Genomic DNA, 25162 nt, shown 5'->3' with positions numbered 1-25162 from the left:
CATACTAGCGATTTAAATACATAAGAAAAAAATATGTGAGTAGGGAATAGAATTAAGATTTAATTGTTATAGAGAGCTCTCAGGTGAGGAAATATCATTAACCAATCTAGATGTTGACCTCTGTAATTATTCCAAAGATTTGACCAAAGCACTGGGAATTTAAGTTGTCATTTTATTTTTTAATAAATGTATTGATACACTTCATATATCGATAAATTTTCCCTGTATTTCTTGCCCCCATACAGTGATCCCTAAATGCAAATTTTAATAAATTAAATGTAGAAAATCAGCAAAATTAATCAACATAGTAAAAATAATAACCTGAAAATATATATAATTTTTAAAACCATAAATCATCATCCCCTGATCTTTGACTTATGCAATTTAGTAAGAAGAAATGTTTTCTCATATTTCTCTTTTTTTGGATCAAAGCTTGTCCCTGAAAATTTTGTATTCTCATTTTTTATTTTTGGGTGGTCATTTTTATATGTTCTTTTAAAAATCATTTTGTATACACAGTGCCTATGCAGAAGCTTACATATGCTAATTTTGGGCTCATTCAGTAAATTTAAGTCTTTATATGGATTTCTGATATAATCATATTTTATTTTTGTTTCTCATAGTTATGTTGAAGTCAATAAATTAACAATTATTTATTATTAAAATTAATAATTAATGTGTTAATTACTAGGAATATAAATATAGACAAAAAAGTCCCTGCTTTGAAGGAGCTAACAATCATAGCTACCTACCATTTACATAGAAATTTAAGGTTTGCAAAGTGGTATACAAATATTATTTTGTTATAAGCTCACAACAATCCTGGAAGTTAGGTGTTATTATTATCTCCCTTTTACATATAAGGAATCTGAGGAAGATAGCAGTTAAGTGACTTTCCCAGAATGACAGAGCTAATAAGTGCCTGAAACTTTGTTTGAACTCAGATCTTGCAGAATCCAGCACTAGTTATTTATCCAGTGCAATAGACCTAAACATTTTTTGTGGGAAATAACACTGAAAGAACTATTCATGAACAAAACCTATATTGTCATCATTAAAGTGGTGATAATCTCATAGGAAAGGTAACAAGATTAAGGGGGATCAGGAAATGTTTCTTGCAGAAGGTAGGATTATAGCTGAGACTTGAATGAAGCCTAGGCATTTCTTCTTTCTGTCCTTTATGAAGAAGGCCATTCTGATCTTTGTTCTTATGTGTTTATTCTTTTGTTTTTAAATTCTTGTCTCTCTCAGATATGCCTATGTTCTTTACAATCACCTCTACTGTTTCTAATTGTCACACTTTCCTTTTCCACCATCTTTTCCATAGTGTATCAAAACTCTTGATCTCACCTTGGTTCAATAAACATGTTATACAAATAATTGCTCTAGCCAGTAGGAATAAGAAGATATAAAATAACACCATAAATGCCCTCAAGAATCTAGTGGTGGGAAGCAACATCTATAAAAACAAGTATAACCCAAGATTCAGTATAATGAGTCACGTTTAGAAATTACATTTCATCAAATTGGCAATAAAGATTCACAAAGATTTTTGAGCAAATCTTGGGGGCACTGGCAGACTTCCACTCTCTTCATTTTCTATATCTTATGTGAATCTTTGCTTCAGTTTTATAGACATAGGCATTATTGATTTTACCTCTTCATATTTTTAGATCCATAATGTCCTCAATGAAGAATGTGAAATAATAAAGGTTTTATTCTGAATAGTGGGTATAGCTCTGAGACTATTGCTGACAACTCAGGAAAGGTAAGAAAGTAGGATATTACTCTTAAAAAACCCTTTCATAAGCCCAAATTATACTTCTCCAAGGGGCATAAAAAGCACCTAGAGTAGAATATCTAAAAGACATTGGCTTCAAAAAACAAATATTTTTAATTGTATTGACATATAATCTGCAAAATAAACTTAAAATATTATAAAAATGAAGAAAGAAAGCCATTAGATTTCGCATTTTGAAGTTGTATAGTAAAAATGAAACTCAATTATTGTGAGTAATATAATGGTCACTTTAACAAAGTGTAAGTCTTATTAAGTCCAGGAAATTTAATGAACTTTCACAGCAAATCTAGATTAAGGCTAATTTTTATGCTCTTGATTAAGTATTATAGTTGATATAATTTTGTTCATGGTTTTATTTCACAAAAAAAGATTTATAGAATAGATTTAGTGGAAAATATAGACACATTTGTACTCATTTTAAAAATCCAGTATTTTTTTATTTTGGTATATAAACATTTTAAAAGCTTTGTCTTTCCAAATGTCATATAAAATATGCAGGGTATTATTAATCTTGTTTATTGACTTTCATGAAATGAATTAGCATATAAAATAAACAGCATTAGAAAATAGAAAATTCCAACATAATAAGGAATATTATTCATAGTCTCATTTTTATGAACTCTATAAGTAATCAAAAATAAAAAGAAGAAAAGGAAGATGAGTATATGTCTCATATTATCTAAGTTACATCCTAAAGAAAATGTATTATTTGGTAGACTAATTTGATTCTTTCCAACTTACCAACTAATGTTTTGGGTGATTAGACATTGAACAAATGAAAAGAGACAAGAGACAAATGATCATACTTCTATTATTTACAAATTTCATATCTAGGATAATAAGCTACATCATAGAAGTAAAATAAATTACAATACAATTTGTTGGCACATGACTTTAAAAGGGTTTTGTGTTATGGATTCTTATAAAATTCTAATATGAGCAATGTTTTTGAAACAAATCTTAAAGAGCAGAATATTGCTTTGAAAATGGGTTAATAAATAATGATCAGAATATAAGTAGGTTAGTTATGTACAAACTAGCATTTAGTAAATCATGCAATGATATATCAATTTTAAATAAATAAATGTATGTTTTTATAAGTACAAATTGAGATATGGTGAAAGAAGAAATCAATCACTTATGGTAAGAAAACAAGGCTTTTCTTTTTGTTGTTTTGTTTTGTTTATAAAGATCATCAAACCTAGGACCTCTTGTCTCTAGGCCTGACTCTCACTCCACTGAGCTACCCAGCTGCCCCCAATACAGTTTATTTTTTGAAGCAGATTGTCAACTTGCCCTTTAGAATACTGATGATGATTCTTCGTGGAGGTTAGACAGAGAGCACAGGAATCAAAAGACACAGAACACAAAAGTTAGAATCTAGACCAGGGAGCTCATGATAACTCTACTGCATCCTGGCACAAGTAGCAGAGAAATCTCTTCCCATCATGTTGCCAATGCACAACCAAAGTAATCAAATACCACAAGGAAACTGTAAAGTCATTTGCCTCATCATTAAGACCGACATTCTAAGAGCTGGACATTTTGCCATCCGTAGACACCCTATTATTAAAGGAGAATATTATAACAGAAAAAAATGGGAGGAAGAAAAAATTTGTTGGAGAAGATAGGAGTAAGTAATGAAGGAAAAAAAAACCCAAAGATTAAAGATAGACATAGGAAATTAGATACAGGTTTGACCAGGCAAAAGATCTCCACCAGTGAGCTAAAAAAATACAGTTCTTGATTCTCCATCAAGTATGCTTCCAAGGGAGAGCTTTGTGATGAGACACAAGTGCACAGTTTAATTCAAGTTTGGCTCAGTGGAAATGGTGGCAATCTTACTTTTGAAAGTACATGGTCTTCTAAGCCTGCTTCAGCAACACAATGTACCGCAATGTAGATTGCATCAATTTAGTGAACAGTAAAAGGAAATTATTTGATAGCCAGAATTCTATGCAGGTTTATTACTGAAGATGAATGTAGCAATCATGCCTTTGACAGATCAACTCCAGGAAACAATTTATGAAAAGTGACTAAAGTAAGCTCTAGCGATTACTCTGCCTTCTTTTCAACTAAGTGCAGAATAGCTTGATGTTAAGGGTAAGTTTTACTTGAAGAGGAAATTCTACTTTAAGGGGAATAGGCAGTAAAGGAAGAGATTGCAGAGACACTATAGAGTAGTAGATGTCTAAATCTATAGGTATATGTACACACATATCAATGAAAAATGACTATATTGTCTTCCAACATTACTTTTCTTGCTGTTTGGTTATTTCCAGTTGTGTCAAACTCTTCATAACCTCTTTTAGGGTTTTCTTCACAAGATAATGGAGTGGTTTGCTATTATCTTCTCCAGCTCATTTTTCAAATGAGGAAACTGAGGCAAAGATGTTATTTGCCCATGGTCACACAATTAGGAAGTGTTGGAAGCCAGATGTCTTCCTGACTCTAAGCCTGGCATTCTATCCACAGTTCAACCTAGCTGCTGAAATATGTCTATAATATAGATGGAAAGATTTGTAGACTTGTTGGTATATCACTGAGTGAATATGCTCTATAGACCTGTGTAGGCCTGAGTGTCAGCTTGTAGCCCAAAATGCTATCTGACTAGTTGACAACTTGGTAAAAATAGTAACTGAGGTTTCTTTATATCCAAATAAAGAGGAAAGAGGAGGACCAGAGGAAAGGAGTCCCTAAGCCTAAAACTCTAGATTCTCCACCCAAAATCACTACTGGCTTCTCACAGGGCCATCTTTATAGATCTTCAGGCTCCCCTTTAATTACACTGACTTACTATAAATCTACACTAACTAATCTATCCTGACCTACTGGTCCTCAAATTAATGAAAGACCAGTTAAAAGTTCATCAGAATAAAAAGGGTTGAACTCTTGATGAGATCAACCTCTTAGGCAGAGGCCTAAAATGGCTGCAAGCCTTTTCCTTATAGACAGGTTTAACTGGGTACTGGCAGTTCTCTCAACACAGCAGTCAGGAAACTCTCAGGAACCTGGAGCTTACAGGAACACTGGGAGATGGAAATTGGAGACAGGGATTGACAGGATCTCTGGATCTTCAGATAGCTGGAACACAGTAACCTCCAGTTCTCAGGGACAGGTAATTAAACTTCCCTTAGGCAAAGACAGATCAGCCCACAGGAAGTTCTCTCTCAGTTCTTCCTGAAGGACAGGAATAACAGATCTCAACTGCCTCCCTGTGTTGACTTTTAAGAGGTCCCCACATTACAGAATGGGGTCTAAAATGTTCTGTGCATGTGACCAGTTTCTGTTTACAAACTCATTTCCTTCTTCCTTTCTCTCTCTCTCACTGCCTATCTAAGGTCATATCAACCTGTTTGCTTAATCTATTGTTCAACCTTTTCCAACTCCTTTATATGAATCTGTATATGTTAATACAACATTATCACATCACTTTTCATTAATTCAGGGACTTTCCCTGATACAGTGAGACAGCAGATATTGGCTACATCGATTTTATTTTAAACTTTTTGCTTTGCTTTTTTGCACTTTCTAAGAAATCAATGTAAGTCAATGTCACCTGCAAGGAGTTTGTATGTGGATAAATATACACTAATATATTTATATGGGTGTGTATATAAGCTAATTTTTTTAATGCAAAGATGTGTCAAAACACAATGAGGATTTATTAACTTCAGGTTTTCTATTTCAAAAATAAAGATAAAAAACAATAACAACAACAACAAAAATAGAACTCATAAACCATGAATTTATGGTAGACTTGCAGCATTCACTTAAAATAAAGCCAACAGAGGTTTTTTTCAAAAAAGAGGAATTTGTAATATACAAGTAATTTTAGTACTATTATATTTCAGTGATCAATGATCTCATTGGTATGGCTACTCTCTACATTCTGTACAAATTACCTGCCATCAATATTTTCTCAATTTGTGTAACTGTTGCCCATGCCCCTATAAAAATCCTCCATTAGGGACTCTCTCATAGATCTTTTGTTATTGGATGAGTACCAGAAGAGCCTACAAGATGTTGATTAGTTATTCCATACTTTATCGATGATTGAGCCATCTTATTATTATTCACACATCTAGATATAACTTTTTTTCGTATAATGTCTTTGTAAATGTTCATTGATAATATATTATAGCAGATTGATTCTCATAATACTCCTCTCCATTTTTCTTTACACATTTCATGAACTTAATTCCTTAAACTAATATTCTATGTTTAACCTCATGTTTGGTGTCCACTCTTTGCCCAACATTCACCTGTGGCTTCAAAAAGCTATAATATGCATAGTGGCCACATCTCTATAAAACCATCTTGGCAGATGGGCTAAACTAGGTAACCAAGAGACCTCAAATCAGTAGGCAGTAAGTCAAGGAGATGCCAAGCCCAAGCATGTGAAGACTTTTGCAAACTGAATGAGCAGATGAGAAAAATTCATTATAACATCCATGAGGGTGGCTGAAGCAGAAGCTATCAAATGCAGAGTTTGGTCAGACATCAAAGATGCCAAGGATATTTATTGCATTCCGGGCCACTGCCAGTCATCTTGACTTTTGTCCTGCCACTGAACTTTCATGAATCTGGAAGAAAGTTACACTGATTGCTTTTTACAATTCTGCTCCATTTATCGAGATCTTGATCACATTTAGGAAATTCTAGTGTATTCTAAGCCAGGTTAGCACAGCGCTATATACAAGCAAGATCATCTGGAAAACTTTATCAATTAGAGAAAATCACCATTTTGATTTGAACTCTGCTTTTAACATTGTCATTTATAGCAATTTCTTTGGTGAACTTACCTCTTTTTGTGTTATGTTTTATTTGATATTAATAAAAAAAAAGGTTCATTGAAAATGTTTTCTCAGGGGTTAGTTATATTTTCCAAAGAAATTGTATGACATTAACATATATTAAAGATAATAGTTTCAATAAAACTATTTTCCTCTAATAAACCAAAAGCTTTTTATAAAGTCCATAAAAACAAGTCCAGTGCTATCTTTGTGCTCTGTCACCTTTCAGTCATTGTGTGACCATGAAAATGCCAGCTGTTTTCGAATATAATTTCAAAGAGCCTACTTATTCTAGTTTAAAGTTAAAGCCCTCTCAAGTATTCCCTTAATTATTCTCAAGATGCTAAAGAAATGAGAAAGTAGGCACAAATTTCTGTACTGTTATCAAAAAAGAAATAAATAAGCTGAGTAGGTGGGTGTGAGGAAGGATAAAAGGGAATAAGGGATTATAAGGTGATTGGAGGAGGAAATGAAGGTATGGGAAGGTATATAAGAGATAAGGGAAATAGGGTATGTAGGAGAGGCAGCTCAAACAGGTTTTTTCCCAGAGGCTTGAGACAGAGAATACAGGGAGGAAACTAGGACCAGTTAAGAAACCTTTAGGTTTTTCTCAAGGGTTTCTCTTGTTAATCTCAAAGTCCCTTGAGGGAGGGGTCTAGAGGTAAAACTGATGGCTGGAGGAAGTCTTGAAGGTGGGTATTTCCTGCCAAGATGGATGCCCCCAGTTGTCTCAAGAAATAAAGGAAAATGATTCCTTCCTCTTGGCCCTTGTCTTAATTTTCGACACAATGACTCACCACAGGGTTTGAATAGGTAACAAGGGGATTTATTAATACCAGGGTCAGTCAGAAGGGGAGAGGGGTTCAGGATTTTCTAATTGCTGCTAGGGAGAGGGGTGAGGGTGGGAGATCGGTCGAGGAGAGGTTTAGACAGAGAGAGACCAGCTCTCCCAATCAGGAACATTTGACTGCCTTTTAAATAAAGTCTTTATCAAACCTAGGGATAACTTATTTGAGGATACACCAATTATCTAAAGAAACTAAAATCCACTATGTTCAATCACCAAGCCCTCCCTTCCAACCAGAACCCACAGGAAATCCAGGGAAGGGGAGGGATGGAGATGGGAGATCAGGGAGAGGTTCAGAGAAATGAGATAGGTCCAAATTTCCCCAAAACAAAATAAGCACAGGCCAAAGCCAAAGCAATTAGGCCAAAGCCGAAAGGCCAAAGCAAAAGCCTCCAGCCACATCGAAAGCCAGAAAGCAAAAGTCCGGTCAGTTGGAACTTCACCTCTATTTATAGCTTTAAGTTCTAACTGACTTTCTGAGCATTCTAAGATGTTTAACTGACTTTTTGGGACCATTAGAAATTACAGAAGCAAAAAGTTTTTGTTGGCCACCTTGCATTACAGTACCTATTAATATTTTCATAATCCCCTTGATTTTATAGTAATAAGGTTAAAATGTGCTTTTCAAGTCTCTAGAACCAACCTCCCTTTAGGTGTCTAAATAATGAATCCCACTCAAAACTGTCATTTCTAGCATTATCATGATTTGTATCCATATATTGTATGTATGTATATATGTATGTATCCACATCCACAAACTGCTTTTGTTTTTCTATACATTATCCATTCAATTAGCCCTTTCTTAGCATCTAATATGTATAATGCAATGTTCCAGGTAGTAGGCATATAGACTAAAATTAGACAGTTCTTGCTCTCACAGAAATTATATTCGGCTGACAGAAAATAATATGGACACAATTAACTATCTGTAAAATATATGTAGTATATGTTTATAAAAAATGTATCAAATAATTCTTGTGTTTAGGGAGGAATAAGAGGGATTGAGAATTGTCGTGAGGATTATATAAGTATTAGTTTACATATAGTTAATGTGGACCTAGCAGGAAGGGCTGGAGAATTCCACGTGGAATGGGGAAGCAGGAAGTGGCTTGCACTCTCTGAGTAGGACTCCATGGTGGGAGTTACAAGCAGTAACTGATTCCCTGGGAGACCTCAGAGCTTGTGGAGTTGCACCCTGATTCCCTGGGATCCAGGAGTGTGGTGAAGGTTGGAAGCAGAGGACATCTATCCTGCACAACAGCACTGAGTAGGGAGTGATCTGCGATCTGCTGGACAGCTTGCAGGCTCCTTTCCCAACTGGGCTGCTTTGGACCATCAGTTCTGAAGGAGTTGGTTCCTGGCATCCTGAAAACATCTCTGGACTCTACTGTGAGGATCCCCACTCCAGTCCTGTTATTCTCAGGGCCCTGCCTGGCTTAAGTCTTAGTTTAGTGTAGTCAAGTCCTTCCCCTGTCCCTGTGGTTTGCCCTTAGCTTGTAAGTGTAGAATCCTTTTTTCCCATCCTATATTATTGTTTCCCACATTAAACTGTTATAAACTTTTACCCGATGCCTGCTGGTTCCATATGCCCTTGCCTAGGTGGGCTGAGTGACTGTTGGGCCTAACTGCCATTCCTGTTGACAGGTAGCTCCTTGGCAGTAAACCCTGGTCTCCCTATCCTGTTTGGACCTGTCCATCTGACATTCCTGTCTCTCTCACCCCAGTGTGAACCTACAAATAATAATAATAGTTAACATCCCTGGCAATCCTCCACTACAGGAAGTCTTTATCAGCTGATAGGATAAGATAAGCTTTTTTAGATTTTCTACTTGAGCTGAACTTATAAAGATAGGAATTCTACAAGGTGGAGGTTATAAGTGAGTAAAAAAGTCACAGAGACAGAAGATGTGCTAATATGAATAGGAAATGGCAAGCAAGCCACTTTGGCTGCAACATAAATTATGTAAAGGAGAAAAATATGAAAGAAACATATAACAGTAGGCTGGAGCTGTATTGGAAAGGTGTTCTCACAACCAAATGGAAGATCACATAAAAACATTCTCCAAATCACTTATTTTAAAAGAAATGAAAATTAAAAAAAAATCTTAAGTTTTACTGCACTCTATGCACTCTATGCAAGATGACAAAGTGTCGAGACAATAAATTTCAGAAGATAGATACACTAATGCTCTTTTGGTGAAGTTAAAAAGTGAAGTGGTGCAACGGATCAGGATTTAATATGGAATTATTCAAGCAAAGTAACAAAACTGCCCATAATTCTTTGACACAATAATCCCACAACTAGGTACATATATCAAGAATCTCAAAGATAGGAACAATGTCAACTTAAAAAAAAATATTGATCTCAGCACTTTCTGTCAAAGCAAAGAATTAGAAATAAATCAAGTGTCTACAGATTAGTTTCTGGCTTTTTATTACTATATAGCATATGTATTCAATGAAATATTATTAGTAAGAAATTACAAATAAGTATACATTATAGAAACTTGGGAAGGATCAGGTGATATAGTTCAGAACAAAATATGTAGAATCTAGAGACCAACCAACACAACTTAATCAATGTAAAAGAAAAGATTGCCAAAAGAACGTTAAATTTGCAATGATTATGGAAGAATGATAACAAAATATTTTTCCTTTCTCAGAATAGTGATTTGAAAGAATCTGAGGACATATTTGAAATACTTTGCCAGTCAGTTTCTAAATCAGATTATTTTCCTTAATTGCTTTTCCTGTCACGAGAGAAATTTCAATAAAGAGGTAGATGGGGGAAGAATAATTGTGACATAAATAAAAAAGACACTAACAAAAAAATTTAAAAAACAAACCGATGTAAAAGAGTTTGTATTTTATCCTAGAGGAAGAAAGGATCTCCACAGATTTTTAAATAGGTGAGTGACCTGATGGCTATATGACAAATAGATTTTAGTGGACAGACTGTATGCAGTGAGAGCAATTAGAAGACGTTTAATAGTCCAGGTGAGAAAAGAGTAAGTAAATGAACTAGAGTTGTGGATGTGTGAGTGCACAAAAGAGGAAAGATGTAAGATATATTGTGTATACATAATTGGCAAGTCTTGGCGATTGATTATATATATGCGAATGGATGGGATACTGATGATAACTTTTAGGTTATGAACCTGAGAACCAGAAGGATGTTGAGTTAGTGTTAACATAAATAGAGAATTTAGTAAAAATGGAGGGTTTTGAGAGAAATATGTGAGTTATGCAGAGTGTGTTTGAGATGGCTATGGGATTTGAATTTCTTTTCAGTTGAATTTCTTTTTTTTTCTTTTTTTTTAAAAAACCCTTACCTTCCATCTTGGAGTCAATACTGTGTATTGGCTCCAAGACATAAGAATGGTAAGGGTAGGCAATGGGGGTCAAGTGACTTGCCCAGGGTCACACAACTGGGAAGTGTCTGAGATCAGATTTGAACCTAGGACCTCCCATCTCTAGGCCTGGCTCTCAATCCACTGAGCTACCCAGCTGCCCCCTTGAATTTCTAATAAACTGTCGGTTACATGGAACTTAAACAAATGAATTAAATATTTGTATCTTGATGGTGATCTCTGTAATTGATGAGATCACAAAGAGAGAGTATATATATAAAGCAAAAAGGGGCTAAATATAGAAGCCTGAAACACATTCTCACATGAAGAACAGGGCATGGATAATGAGTCAATATAGAATATTGAGAATTTGTAGTATAAAAGTAGGAGGAAAAGCCTGAGAGAGCTGTAGTATGAAAAAGAAAGAAAGAAAGAAACACAGTGGGAAGGCATGGTTAGCAGTATCCCATAGTGCAGAGAAGTCAAGAAGGACATGGATTGAAACAAAACCATCTGATTTGCTATTTAGAGATTGTCATTAACCTTGGAGCACAAGTTTCAGTTGAGTAATGAAGTTGTAAGCCAAATTTCAAAGTGTAGAGAAGTGAGTAGCTGAAAATAATTAGTTTAGATAACTTTTCCTAGAAGTCAGAAAGAGGACTATACTGGGGAAAGAGGAAAGGAGAAAAAGTTGGAAGCAAATTATCACCTGAGGAAGCATGTAAGAATCAATACAGTAGGAGGGAATATTAGAGGGTGGGCAGTGCTTAAATCCCACTCTCATTAGATTTGGCATGAAGAAGGAATAACAATTTACACTCAGTTAGGTAAAGAAATCTATCTTACAACAAACTGGGGAAAAACTTTTAGAGTATGTCTCTGAAAAAAAGCCTTCGTTTCTCAAATACATAGATAATTGTGTCAAAAATATAAGAATATGAAGCATTTTCAGAATGACAAATGGTTAAAGAATATTAAAAGCCAATTTTAGGTAAAAAAATTAAAATTATATTTAGATGTATGAAAAAAAATCCTCCAAAACATTAGTTATTAGTGAATTCAAATTAAACAACTCTGAGATACCACCTCACCCTGATCAGGTTAACTACCATGAAAAGAATGATAAATATTGAAGGAAATTTGGAAAAATCAGGATACTAATATACTGCTGATGGAGCTGTGAACTCTTACAACCACTCTGGAGAACAACCTGGAAACATGCCCAAAGTGCCATCAAACAGTGCTTATCCTTTGACCAAGCAATTCCACTGCTAAGTCTGTATACCTAAGAGATTAAAGATAGGGAAAAAGAACACACTTGTACAAAGATATTTATAGTAGCTCTTTTTCTGGTGGCAAAGAACTGGAAACTGAAGGTATGTCCCTTAATTGGAGAATGGTTGAACAAGTTGTGGTCTACACTTTTAATAAAATATTTTTGTGCCATAAGAAATGACAAAACAAGTTGATCACAAAAAAAACCCCTGGGAAGCCTTATAAAAAGTGATGCAAAGTGAAGTGATTAGAAACAGAACAACTTTGTACATAGTAGAACAATAAGGTATTTTGATCACCTCTTAATGACCTAAGTATTATCAATAAGGCAAAGTTCTAGGACAACTCCAAGAGACACTATGAACAAAGCTATTCACTACCTTAGAAGGAACAGATGGAGTCTGAATGTAGATGGAAGTGTGGCATTCTTTATTTTGTTCATGAATTTTTCTCTACTATAAACAATATGCCTTACTTTTATGAATATGGAAATATGTATAGTATGATAATATAAATACAACCTATATCAGTGATGGCAAATCTTTTAGAGAACAAGTACGCAAACTGAAACCCTGAAACAGCATGTGAGCCCTGCACCTTACGCCAGTCAGGTATGTGAAGAAGTGCTCCCATCAGACTGCTGAGTAGAGGGTGGGTCATGTGAGAAATATCCTCAGTTTTGCATGGAGAGGGGGAACGAAGCAGTCCCCTCTGGCACACAAGCATATGTGCCATAGGTTTAGCAACAGAGACTGATATCATGTTGTCTGCTTTCTTGGAGAGGTAGCAGAGGGAGAGTTGAGGGAGAAAGAGAGTGAATATGGATTGCAAAATATCAGGAAATGAGTATTTAAAAGTATATCAACATGTAATCTAGAAAAATAAAAATAATAATTAAATTAAAAATATATATTTAGACACACAGTCACACCTATTCATCTGTATGAGACAACAAAAAAATTTACCATCCTGTCATAGCTTTGGAGAGGTTACATACTATCAGGTCTGATTTTGATGAAGGATCTATTTTCCTAGAGGTGGTATATTAAAACCTAGTTTCTATTGCAAAGTTAGGAAAATTTTCACAAATCCAAGATTTGACAAAAATTGAACCTCTAAGCTATAAGTAGAAATATTCATACCTATGACATCATAAACCAAAACTGGAGAAAAGTGATAGAAACTCATCTGGATCAATTTTCTCAGCAGGGATCCCAAGAATTAATGGCAACAAGCTCACCATAAAAAGAGTGGAGGTGAAAATGTTTTTCTCTTTTTCTTTTTTTTTGCTATTTGGGGGATATATATATATATATATATATATATATATATATATACATATATATATATATATATATGTTATTGGATCATCAATTTCAGAGAAAAAAGATATCTCATTGCCCCAAGATGGTGACACTGACATTAGTACAACTCAATTTTTTCTCAATTCGTCAGAGGTCCATAGGACTTTTCTTCTGCTTGTATTGAGTCTTCCCTATAGTTTTCAGAGAAAAATAGAGATGAATAATAGGTGTGGGGCTGTGTGCATAAGTAGACAGGGTGGGTTAGAATAAGATATTTGATTAAGCAAAGCTCTTGGACCTTGGACCTGTTCTATGACATATGACCCCGTGAAAATGATTTATTTTAAGACCCCAAGGCATTACAAGCCCTTGTGCACCATGGTGCTAATGAAATTACATGAGAGTATGCTGGTTCCTTGTCCCATTTATCAGATGAAAATGCCAAAATAATAGTTGCAATGTGTGATTTTATCACCCTTTAAATTCAGGGCCCTAGAGCCAAGCTTTACCTTAGTTTCAGTTCAAGTAAAATAAAAATGTTTTTTATGTTTCAATGTGAAACTAGATTATTATTTTAAAAAATCCCTTAAAATAAATGACAGCTAGGGTTGATGGCAAACAACTGTATTCTCCATAACTGGGGAAGCTAAGGGTGGTAGGGAGCTTGAAATTAGGAGTTCTGAACTACATTCAGCCTAAAACTTATAAGGCAGTGATGGCAAAACTTTGAGAGACCATATGCTAAAACTGCAACCCTCATGTTACATGTAAGCTTTCAACACCCACCCACCCACTACCACATTGCCCCAGAAAGGGGAGGGAAGAAAGTGCTCCCACTGGTCTGCTGGGCAGAGGGATGGGTGAAGTGAAAAAATACCCTCAGGTGCTCATGGAGATGGGAATGAGAGAAGCCTCCTGTATAATGTAGGTGATAGGTTTACCAACACAGTTATAAAGTAAACACACTAGCTGGCAAAAATATTATGAGTATTATGGGTTGGGTCTCCTCTTGACTAAAAATCGATCAAAAAACTCAGTTTGGACAGAGAGCATATCAAAAATCCAATATCCAGCATTGGCAAGATAGGTTAATCTAAGCTTAAACAAATAAATAATTAGTGAATAAATAAACAAATGGATAGGTAAGTAACAATGAATGAATAAATTAAAAATAGATGAATGAATAATTGAAAAAAGTAAATGAATAAATGTCAAGTTATGGAGGGATTTTTAGGGGATTAAAATGTATTAGAACCCACAAATATCATCAAAGAGACAGATCTGGTCTTAAAGCAAGGAAGATCTGGATTCAAGTGTGGCCTCTGATATATTACTGATGGTATGTCCTTAGGCAAATCGTTTAATTTCTCAATGTCCAAAGCAACTCTCTAAGATGTCACTTTGAATTTATAGATGATATTTGGAATCCTTGTAATTCTCTGAGATTCTTTATAGGTATAAAATCACAGGTCCAGTTGCCACCTATATTTCTTATTCCAGTTGCTGTAGATCTGAAAAAACATTGCTTACAGAGGTCTGTAAGCAGAAGGCCCCATGACTTTCTTGCCCAAGTTTGAATTAGCATTTTTTCTTAGTGTGATATTTAATCTTAAAATATGGCAAGCAAGCTATTTCCTACAATTAAATGCAAACATTCCTCAAGGTCTGCTAAAGAAAATAATGCACTGGGAAATAAAATTATTATCTTCAGTTCATTTTAAATTTCTATTTTCCACATATTATAATTTCTTCCCCATATTCATTACTTCATTGTCATTTAACTCTGTCATTGTTTGTCCTTTGCATTTGATTCTTAGATTGCATGTAATAAAATATGGTCTTTTTGTTGGATTCAATATATATCTTTGGAGTTCAAGATTGCACATGTCCTAGATAATCACAGAATTGAAGAATGTCTTCTTATTCTTTTCTGTTTTTTTTTCTATTCCAAATAAAGTCTATGCCATATCTTAAGTATAACTTAAGTTTCCTATAGATATGAAAATGATTCCTTTAGACTGTTCACAATACTGCCTTTTAGAGATGAAGTTTAGGTATGTGCCAAGAATAATAGGGTTGTCATTGTGTCCTTTCACATTCTGAAGACAAAAGGGGTGGATTCATTAATAGTGTCTTTTGCATAGCAACAGGGGGAAATAGAGGAGAGAGAAATCTCCCTAGGAATTATGAAGAATCAAAGTGAAAACACTATTAACCAGTTTCTGAGTGCTAATGAATCATTTCAGCTTAGTTTCTTCTTGGGAATAAAAATCCATGAGAGAAATTAGGTCAAGGCAGATCAGGGTATGAACACTGATGGTACCAGTGCTACTATATAGTATGAGATAATTCTGATTGTTTTCTGGTCAACTCATCTCTAATTTATGTACCTTTTTTTCTCTTTTTCTTTCTCATCCTTTTTTTCTCTTCTTTGTTTCCACAATTGTCTATTACATATATTTAGGCTAATTGCCAAGTTCTGAAAGCCAATACATTATTCTTATCCTCTGTTGGCATCTAGGACTAAAAGAATTTGAATTTGGATTATATTGATGGACAAATGCTGAAAAAGGCCAAGGTGTCATTATACATATTTACAATCATAGAAAGTTAAAATTGAAAGGAATCAAGAGATTATCTAATTAAAGCATTTTAATTCATAAATGAGGAAACTGAGACCCAATAAGATAAAATGAGTTTTCAAAGTCACACTCTTGTATATACCTTGTAGTTTCCTTGATGTCTCCCTATTAGTGTATGAGCCCCTTGGAAATAAGATTATTTTTGCCTTTAAAAAAATTAAGCTTAGAGGCATAGCAGATTGATAATTGAGCCTGGGGCAAAGAAGAACCAAATTCAAATGCAGCCTCTGACACTTATTATCTCTGTGACCCTGAACAAGTCATGTAATCTCTTTGGTTTTCTCAACTGTAAAATGAAATCAGAGCATCTGCCTCCAGGATTGGTTGTGTGAATCAAATGAGATGATATTTGTATTACCTAGTCTCTGACACATAATAGGTATTTAATAAATGGCTATTTCTTTCCTTCCTTTCCTCCTTCCCTCATTCCTTCCTTTCTTCCTGCTTTCTTACATGTCTTCCTGCCTTTCTTAATTTCTCCACATCTTTCCCTCCTAGAAAGTCCTCTAGTCAGATTCAAATCACTGCTGACTGGCCGTAACCTTTGTGTCTGTAGAAAATACCATTTTTCCTGGAAACGTCCAGCCTTCCTTCCCCAATAACCCCTGCCTCTAATCTGAGTGTCTCCCTGTTGTAGCTGCCTCCCTTAATTACCTCATCATCTCCCTTACCGTTCATTATACTGCCTTGTCCTCTATTTCCCTAAACTCGGCCATTCCCTTACATCTCTCCTTACCACCCCAATCCATTATTGAACCCTTCTTTCCTACCAAATGACCAAAACCCATATTTACCTTTTCTTTATTTCCATATTACCCTTTTCTTTATTACCTTTCTAGTCAGTTTCTCAAGTCCACAAAGGAGTCCCAAGTCTCCTCCCTGTCAGTGAAACTGAAGGGTTTCCAAGAGGAAATAAAGAGATACCTACTTCCTCCCAAGATGGACGCCTCCAGCTTCCCTCAGTAAAATAAAGAGAAAAGTTACTTCCCTCTTCAACCCTCACTTATTTTCGAGTCAATGATTTAGCAAAGGGTTTGATTAGGTAACAATGGGGTTTATTAACATTTCAGGGTTGATTATCAAAGAGAGAGGGGTACAGCGTTTCTCTAACAGCCTCTAAGGAGAAGCTCAAGGTGGGGGAGGGTCACAGGAAGGGCTTAGACTGAGAGAGAGCCTGCTCTCTCTCAGCCAGGGAAGTTCGGCTGCCCTTGAGGTTAGGGAGTACTGAAACAATAAAGCAAGAGATAGTTTATTTCAAGGGTCAGCCCTACTTTTCTATGGGGAACTAAATCCTTAAAGTCTAATTGCTACAACCCAAAAATCCACCCTTCTCCCAAAGCCCACAGGAAAATCAGGAAGGTAATAAGGGGATAATATAGGGAAAATAAGGGAAGGTCCAGAGAAGTTAGCTAAGCTCCAAATGTCCAAAGACAAAAGCACAGATTCAAGGCAAGGTTTCAGCTCAAAGTCAGAGCCCAGTTCACCCCTCCGAACTTCACAAGCTTCTGAGACCAACTGACTTTTGTCAGAGTTTTAAAGCTGGCTAACTGAGAGAAGTTCTACAGTTAGGTTTTGCAAGGGTAAATGCCTTGATTGCACCTCTGCATTACAATACTTTTGCTGAGCTAGTCTCAACTTTGGATAATTCCACTAGTCTTTTTTCTTCAGGCCTCTACATGAGCTGCTGTACATCAAACCATGCCACTATAATGTGTGTGTGTGTGTGTGTGTGTGTGTATGTGTGTGTGTGTGTGTTTAATATAACCTTAATTTCACATTTAGTATAGCAAGAAAATTTTTATACCTTCTAATTGATTGATTCACTCCCAATCATCACAATTGTTCTTTTAAACATTTTTATCCTTCTTCAAACCTTTCATGACTACTTATGCTACACAATCTCAGCACACAACTTTGCCTCATACAGAGAAAAATAAAAAATACAAAAACCAAAAATCAAACTATAAACATTCACCAAGAGTTCTTTCTTCTGCCCTCTCCCTCATCTCACATAACCCAAATGCTTTAAACATTTTTCCTTATTTCATCTCTGTCTATTAAGGGGCCTCTTCTTAATAAAGTAAATTACTTTAAATGCCAAAATGGTGCCATTCAATTCCCTCTTTCCCATTCCTATTCTCTTATTTATCTTTAATCTCTCTCTGTCCATTGGCTGCTTCCCTTTAAACTCTTTTATTTGGTGATCTCAGCAGCTTCCATGGAATTAATGGTTGTCTTTATGTTGAAGATTCTCAAACCTGCAAATCTTGGTCCTACTTTCTCTACTGATGTCCAGTCTCTAATGTAAAAATGCCAATTGGACATTTTATCCTAGATGTCCAGTTGACATCTTAAACTCGATATATCCCAAACCAACCTTATTCACTTTCTCCTCAATCTCCTATATTCCTTACTTCCCTATTCCCACGAAAGTGACTACCAGACCTCCTACTCACTCTAGGTTCCTTCCTAGTCTCTTCACTTTGTCTCACTTCTGTCCTTTATCCAATCTATTGCCAAAACCTATCTCTCAATATATCTCTCAATATTATTTCTTTTCTTATTTCACTTTCCTTCTTGCAGGCTTTCATGAACTAAAGCCCTTTGGAAATAAGAACTATCTTTCACATTTCCTATAATTCTCAGTGCTTAGCATAATGCCAGGGATAAACCAGGTGATTAATATAAGTTTATTTACTGACTTCTTGAAATAATAATCTGATACATATCATGAAACTAGTGTTTGAGTATCTTACTACCTTATTGTAAAAAAAAATCAGTAATAGTTACTAGGAAATTGAAAAATGAGAATGGCCAAAGAAATGTATTAGTTCAGTATCATTACAGTATAACATCAAAGGAAGCCTGATCTCTAGGGGGTTTTATATTCAGGAAATACCTATAGAAGATTATTTATCACAATAAAGGCTCAAGAATTCTATGTCTATAAACCAAATGTTTTTGTCCATTGAGCCAGAATATGGTAACTTTGTTTCCCTTCTAGGTTATTAATGGGAAAAACACATTTTATACTTTGTTTTTCAGTTCTAGATTGATGATAGAGAAATTTCAAAAAATGGGCCACCTCTAAATTAGTTCAGATATTATGCTCTCTTTCAGTAAGTATATTTAGTTGCAAATGTGAAAATACTAAATTCTACAGCACTCTCCCTTCTCCCCAACCAAAATGATCTATAGGAATATAAGCTATCTACCTGAGACATGATGGGATTATAAAGGAATAGTTCACCCCTATCCAAAAATGGCCTGAGGGAATTGCCACTAGGATAGGAGGAAATAAAAATCAAGTTCAAAAGATAGATGTAGTCTAAAGGATTCTTGCTGCTAGGCTAGATATGACTTTGAGCCTGAATCATACAAGAGCTCAAATAGCCCTGAGGCTATGGGAGAACTTCCAAAAGAGATATCACTATAGAATCAGAGATCAAGAACTGGGAGTAACCTTGAAGATCATGTATTTCTGCTGTTTCATTTAATAATTAAGTAAACTGAAAGCCAAAGGGAAGAAGCTATATATAAGATTAAAATAAATATAATACCAAAATGCAGCAATAGTAAATCAAAAGGTTTTTATTGCCCATGGGTGATGTAGAGACTTCATAGTAGTATTTAAAAAAATCTGTCCATGATAATTGTTTTAAAAAACATTGAGGGGGCAGCTGGGTAGCTCAGTGGAGTGAGAGCCAGGCCTAGAGACAGGAGATCCTAGGTTCAAATCCAGCCTCAGACACTTCCCAGCTCTGTGACCCTGGGCAAGTCACTTGACCCCCATTGCCTACCCTTACCAATCTTCCACCAAGGAACTAATACACAGAAGTTAAGGGTTTAAAAAACAAACAAACAAACATTGAGAGACTTCTGGTTTAAGATGGCTGCAGAGAGAACAGGGTGTTTCATTCTCCTCACAACCAACCACCCGCATGCCTCCAAAGGCCAAAAAAAATCCAAATAAAAGAAGGGACCCCACAATAGGGTGAAGTATCAAAGGCACATGGGATTTTACTACACCATGAGGGGAGAAATAGCTCCTATCAAAATTCGAGCTGATTAATCCTCCCCAACTCTACCCTACCAACAGTACCAGAGTCAGAGGCTATGCACTAGAGTGAGTGAGGGTTGGAGGAGGGAAAAATCTGGCTTCTTGGCAGCTAACTGGGACCACCAGGAGCTTTCCCTTGAGAGAAGTAGGACTTGAACCCCCAGGAGGCTAGAGAGCTCAGACCTTGGGCATGGGAGTGGACCTGAGAGAGACAGTGGACAGTGGAAGCAACTCTGAGTGCTGAGACTCAGGGGAGAACCTCAGGCAGAGGAGCAAGTGTGGGCCAATTTCTGGGCTCTGTGCAGCTGACTATGAACACCAGGGGTTTGACCCTGAGAACAACTAGACTAGAGAACCCAGGAGGCTGGGGAGCACAGAACTTGGGCTCAGGAGTGAAGCAAGAATTAATAAAGCAAAGTCAAAAGACTGACAAAATAGAAGTAAACATGAAATATCTCAATGAGAAGATAATAGATCAAGAAAACAGGTCTAGAAGAGACAACTTGAGAATTATTGGTCTTCCATAAAAATCAGAGACAAATAGAAATCTAGATATCATCCTACATGAAATTATCCAAGAAAATTACCCCAATGTCCTTGAATAAAAGGGCAAAAAGAGCCCATAGAATACCCTCTACACTAAGTCCTCAGGAGACAAACACCAGGAATGCCATAGCCAAATTTAAAAGCTTTCAAGTTAAGGAGAAAATATTACAATAAGCCAGAAAGAGACAATTCAGATATCAAGGAACACCAATAAGGATTACACAGGAAATGACAGCCTCCGCACTACAAGACCTCAAGGCTTGGAATATGATATTCAGAAAGGCAAGAGAATTGGCTCTAAAACCTCTGTGGTGAACATGATATGAAGTTGCTAAAAAATGAATAAAAGATTTGCTGTCCACCAATGAAGGATAAATTGAAATTAACAAAAGTTAGTAATTGATTAATATTATGTTTTTATCCGGTAGGATTTCATTTCTTAGAATCAAGGGCAGATAGATTTGGCAGTGAAACAGACGTAGAGGTTGGTAGATCCAAAACGAAAGGGATGTTGCCCTGAAGTATGGGTTACAGTACATTAAATGATGCCAGAACTAGAGAAAGAGAGATATTATGGAATTGAAGTTCAGATTGAGGCTAAAAATCAAGCTTGGAGAAAGAAAGAGAGGACTAGAGATTGTTTTCAGAAAAAGAATTTCAGAACTCAGGATTTTAGAGGTAGAATAATTCCAGCCATTTGTTTCATGATATTTAATTATGCTTAATTTTTTTCATTGAGAAATAAAGAATTCAAGTTGCTTTTTCAAAATCACTAATTATCAGATTAACTTTCCTAACTTTTGAGTAATTATTGCCATTTTTGCACTTGTCATTTAATGTATTTGAATTTTTTAAATTTTTCATTGCATAGAGGTACACATAATAATGCTCATTTTTACAGATAACCAAGGCTGATGGCCTACAATCATAGCAAAGAATAATAATTACTAATTCCATAATGATGCTGATTTATACTTTCTATTAAATCTAAAAATTTATTTCTATGAATAAAAAATGAATAACATTGGACAGATATATGATAGCATTTCCTTCCTTAATCATATTTATTATAATGTAATTATTAAAAATTAATAATAATTAAATAATTATAATTTATTTAGACTCCACACCCTTTTGAATCTCAGTATGAATAGCACTCAAATGCTATTATGTGCTATGCTAATTATTTCAAAGACAGCCTTAAATTTCAGATATATTAAAATTTCTTAATATGAGTTCAGATTTGGTACATCCTTAATAGCAGAAAAAGAGGAAGGTTTTAGCTCAGTGTCAATTGGGAAAATATATGTCTATACTTGACATTTTTTGTGAATTAAAAGATAAATTTTTGAGCTTAATTATGTTAAAATGCATTTCATAAAGGTGAATAAGTAAAATAATGAAATATTTTGAAAACATGTTTTAAATGCATCCTTTTTGGTTTAATTAACAATGCGAAATAAATATTCTTCTACTTTAATTTCCATTCCAAAGTCCTTTTTCCACTGGTAAAGGATGCTAATGATCAATAATAAAAGCTAAGGTCTTGGAATTAAAGATGATAACCAAACTAAAGATGATTTCCCCCCCCAAATGCTGAACTTACTGGCATTAGGACCATCTAAAGAAATCTATATTATAGTGATCAGGTCCCTTTTAACCTTTTTGAGGAATGATCAAAGAAGAAATTGAGAAGTTCTAGAACATTGTTTCATATTAGATTGAATAGTATTCTAATTCACTATCATATTTTAACATAGTATGACCTCTTTTTTCAGTCAAAATTACTATTAAGATTATTTCAAATAGTCTTGAAGTTGAGAGATGTCTGCATTGTGTCACTTTGATCATTTCTCTTCCTTCAGTATGTTTTTTAGGGGCCACAATTTCTGAAAATCCTTCTATTTTCTCTTCCATCAATATTTTTTTCTTGCTAATTATATGTGTAGATGTTGCATTCCTTAGGGAAAAAAATAAGTTCCTTGAGGATAGGGAATGACTCATAGTTTCAATATACCTGCAATTTTTCCCACAATGCCTTTCATTTAGTAAATACTTACTAAAAATTGTTTAAATTAAATAGATTGAAAGTTCAACAACCACCTATTTCATACTCCTCTATATAAACATACAATAATCACTGAACTAGAATTTAGTTTATTTTTTTCACATGATAGCATTCTTATATAGAGGTTAGTTTCAATTCTTTCCTATGATATATTTTTAACTTTCCCTTTTTAAATATCCTGTGGTTGTGGGAGACACAGCACCTGAAAATTTACCAGGCAAGGGATGTTTATGCTTCTCTGGCTTCCATACTAATATTCATTAACCTTCTAAAAAGACTTCCTTTAAAAGAAAAATCAAATCCTGACTGAGTGTAAAATTTTGCAACCTCTCCACCCCAAGTAATTATTGCACTACCTCATTATTTTGGCAGAATATACTGTATTATTCAGGATATTACGATTCAGGGTCAGTTTTAGGTTTTATTTCTTAATTTATTTTTTGTGTAGTGAAGAAAAGTATTAATTCATTTTAATTTTAAACAACTACCAGGGCATAAATTATGATATTAAAAAATTAACAAGTTTATTTTTATATACAAAATTTTAAGCAATGTGGTTGACTCTTAATTATTGATTTTATAGTTATGGGAATCATTTGGTAACATTTCTATCAATTATTTGAAGGTAGAAGAATGTCTAATAATTATCAAAATTTTAATTATTTAAAATTCTCAAAGAATAGATAATATATCACTTGGTTAATGTGCAAAAATATCTTGGGCTAGGACATTGACTTGAATCTAATTGGATGCAATTAATTAGAATAAATTTTAAAGTCTCTCTCATTTGGATTAAATAAAATCAATTCCAAAATTTCAAGAAGGAAGAGGAATAGCTAGCTAAAGTTTGTCTGAAAATAATCTATGATTTTAGTGGTCTCTAAGTTGAAAGGAGTTGAAAGCATCCAATGGTGGCCAAAAAAGCTAATGTAATTTGGGATACATTAAGAAGCAATAAAATGCAAAATGAAAATGGTATATTCCTTCTGTTCTCTACTATAATTGATCACCATTTGCTCAATTATAATTGCCACTTCTTAATAAGGAAATTAATAGCCTCAAGTATCAATAGCAATTGATGGAGATAACATTACTTTGAGAAAAGTTTAACTCCCAGATCAGTTAAACTTGCTACATGTTACTCCAATGACTAAAGTAGGAGATAAAAAGCTCTGCCTCACTAGATAGCTTCAAGTGAAGTCTGGATTACCACTTTGGGGGAAAATGTAGAAGAGATTCCTACCTAGAGGTTATATTAGATGGTCTCTCAATTCCTTTTCAACTGAGATGCTAAGATGATGACTTCATGGATTAATGGCAGAAGAGATATGTTTCTAACAGGATAACAACTGCAGAACATAAGTTCCATCTCTGCTTAAATAAAAAAAAATATTTTAGTCAATTAGGTTTCATTTTATCAGTGAGACAAAAAGTTGTCAAGTTGACATTGATTTATATGTATTAACTAAGTCATTCTCGACACAGGAGTCATAGCTTAAATAAGAGAAATAAAATTTTAAAATTTCCCATTTAGGGAATAATTTCCTCTACATTAAAGGCATGGACAACAGCCTATTAAATATATTTAACAGAAAATTAGGAATATGATTTTGTTATAAAAGCAAGTAAATCTGAGTGGTGTGTTATTTAGAATTTCTGGGACTCTTATTTAAGAGCTATTTGGGGCTCATTTGAGCTTTAAGGTATGTAGATTATATGACAAACTTCCTATGGACATTTTAGGGGACTTTAGAAAACTACATTTCTCATGATTCCTCTTGTAAAAATGGAGGCAGACAGGAAGCGTGATGATGTAAGAGAGGGTATAAGACTCCTGGAGTCAGGAAGGGTGGTTTCTTTTTGTTACCTGAGCGCACGAAGGTACAAAAGGTAAAATGCCTGATGCAGAAGTCTGAATTCTTACAGGAATGTGGTCTAATAATTTATCTCTATAAGCATGGTTTTTATTAAATTACTATTTTCCCTTTTTATATTGGCCTTCATCATTTTTAATCATTACAATAATGGCAACCACACAAAGTTTGGATTTCAAATTCTCAATTTTCCAGATAGCCTAACGAGAGCATTTCGAGTCATATTAAAAGCCATGCTTTCCTTTTGGTCATCTTGCTCAGCTCTTTGGGGCAATTTTTTTAAAAAAAGGACAGTGACTTTGCTTGCCATGTTTTTACCTGCCAGCTAGCCGAGCCTGACCCACATTGGAGGGTCAGAGCAGCTTAACCCCACAACACAGGTGCCCCAGTGCCTCTGCCATCTATCTTCCTGACTCCTGACCTGGCCTCCATTCCTGCTTCTTCTGATCTCTGCCAAATCCCAAGCCCACCAGAGTAGAGCACTTCTGCTGATCCTGTCTCCTGTCAACTCCTGAGATTTCTGAGGAGAGACCCCCACCTGGCTGCCTCTTCCACTACCTACCTGCCCTGACTAGCCTCGATCTTTGGGGACTGCTGCA

General features: G+C 35.0%; 1 pseudogene; it reads right to left on the bottom strand.

Moving 5' to 3' along the window:
• The window catches only part of LOC123252869, a 68536-nt pseudogene extending 55807 nt beyond the window's left edge, over positions 1 to 12729 (bottom strand).
• Between the last annotated feature and the right edge of the window lie 12433 nt (positions 12730 to 25162).

Source organism: Gracilinanus agilis, chromosome 1 (genome assembly GCF_016433145.1).
Source record: "Gracilinanus agilis isolate LMUSP501 chromosome 1, AgileGrace, whole genome shotgun sequence".
Lineage (NCBI taxonomy): Eukaryota > Metazoa > Chordata > Mammalia > Didelphimorphia > Didelphidae > Gracilinanus > Gracilinanus agilis.
This window is presented reverse-complemented; position numbering and strand designations above follow the sequence as displayed.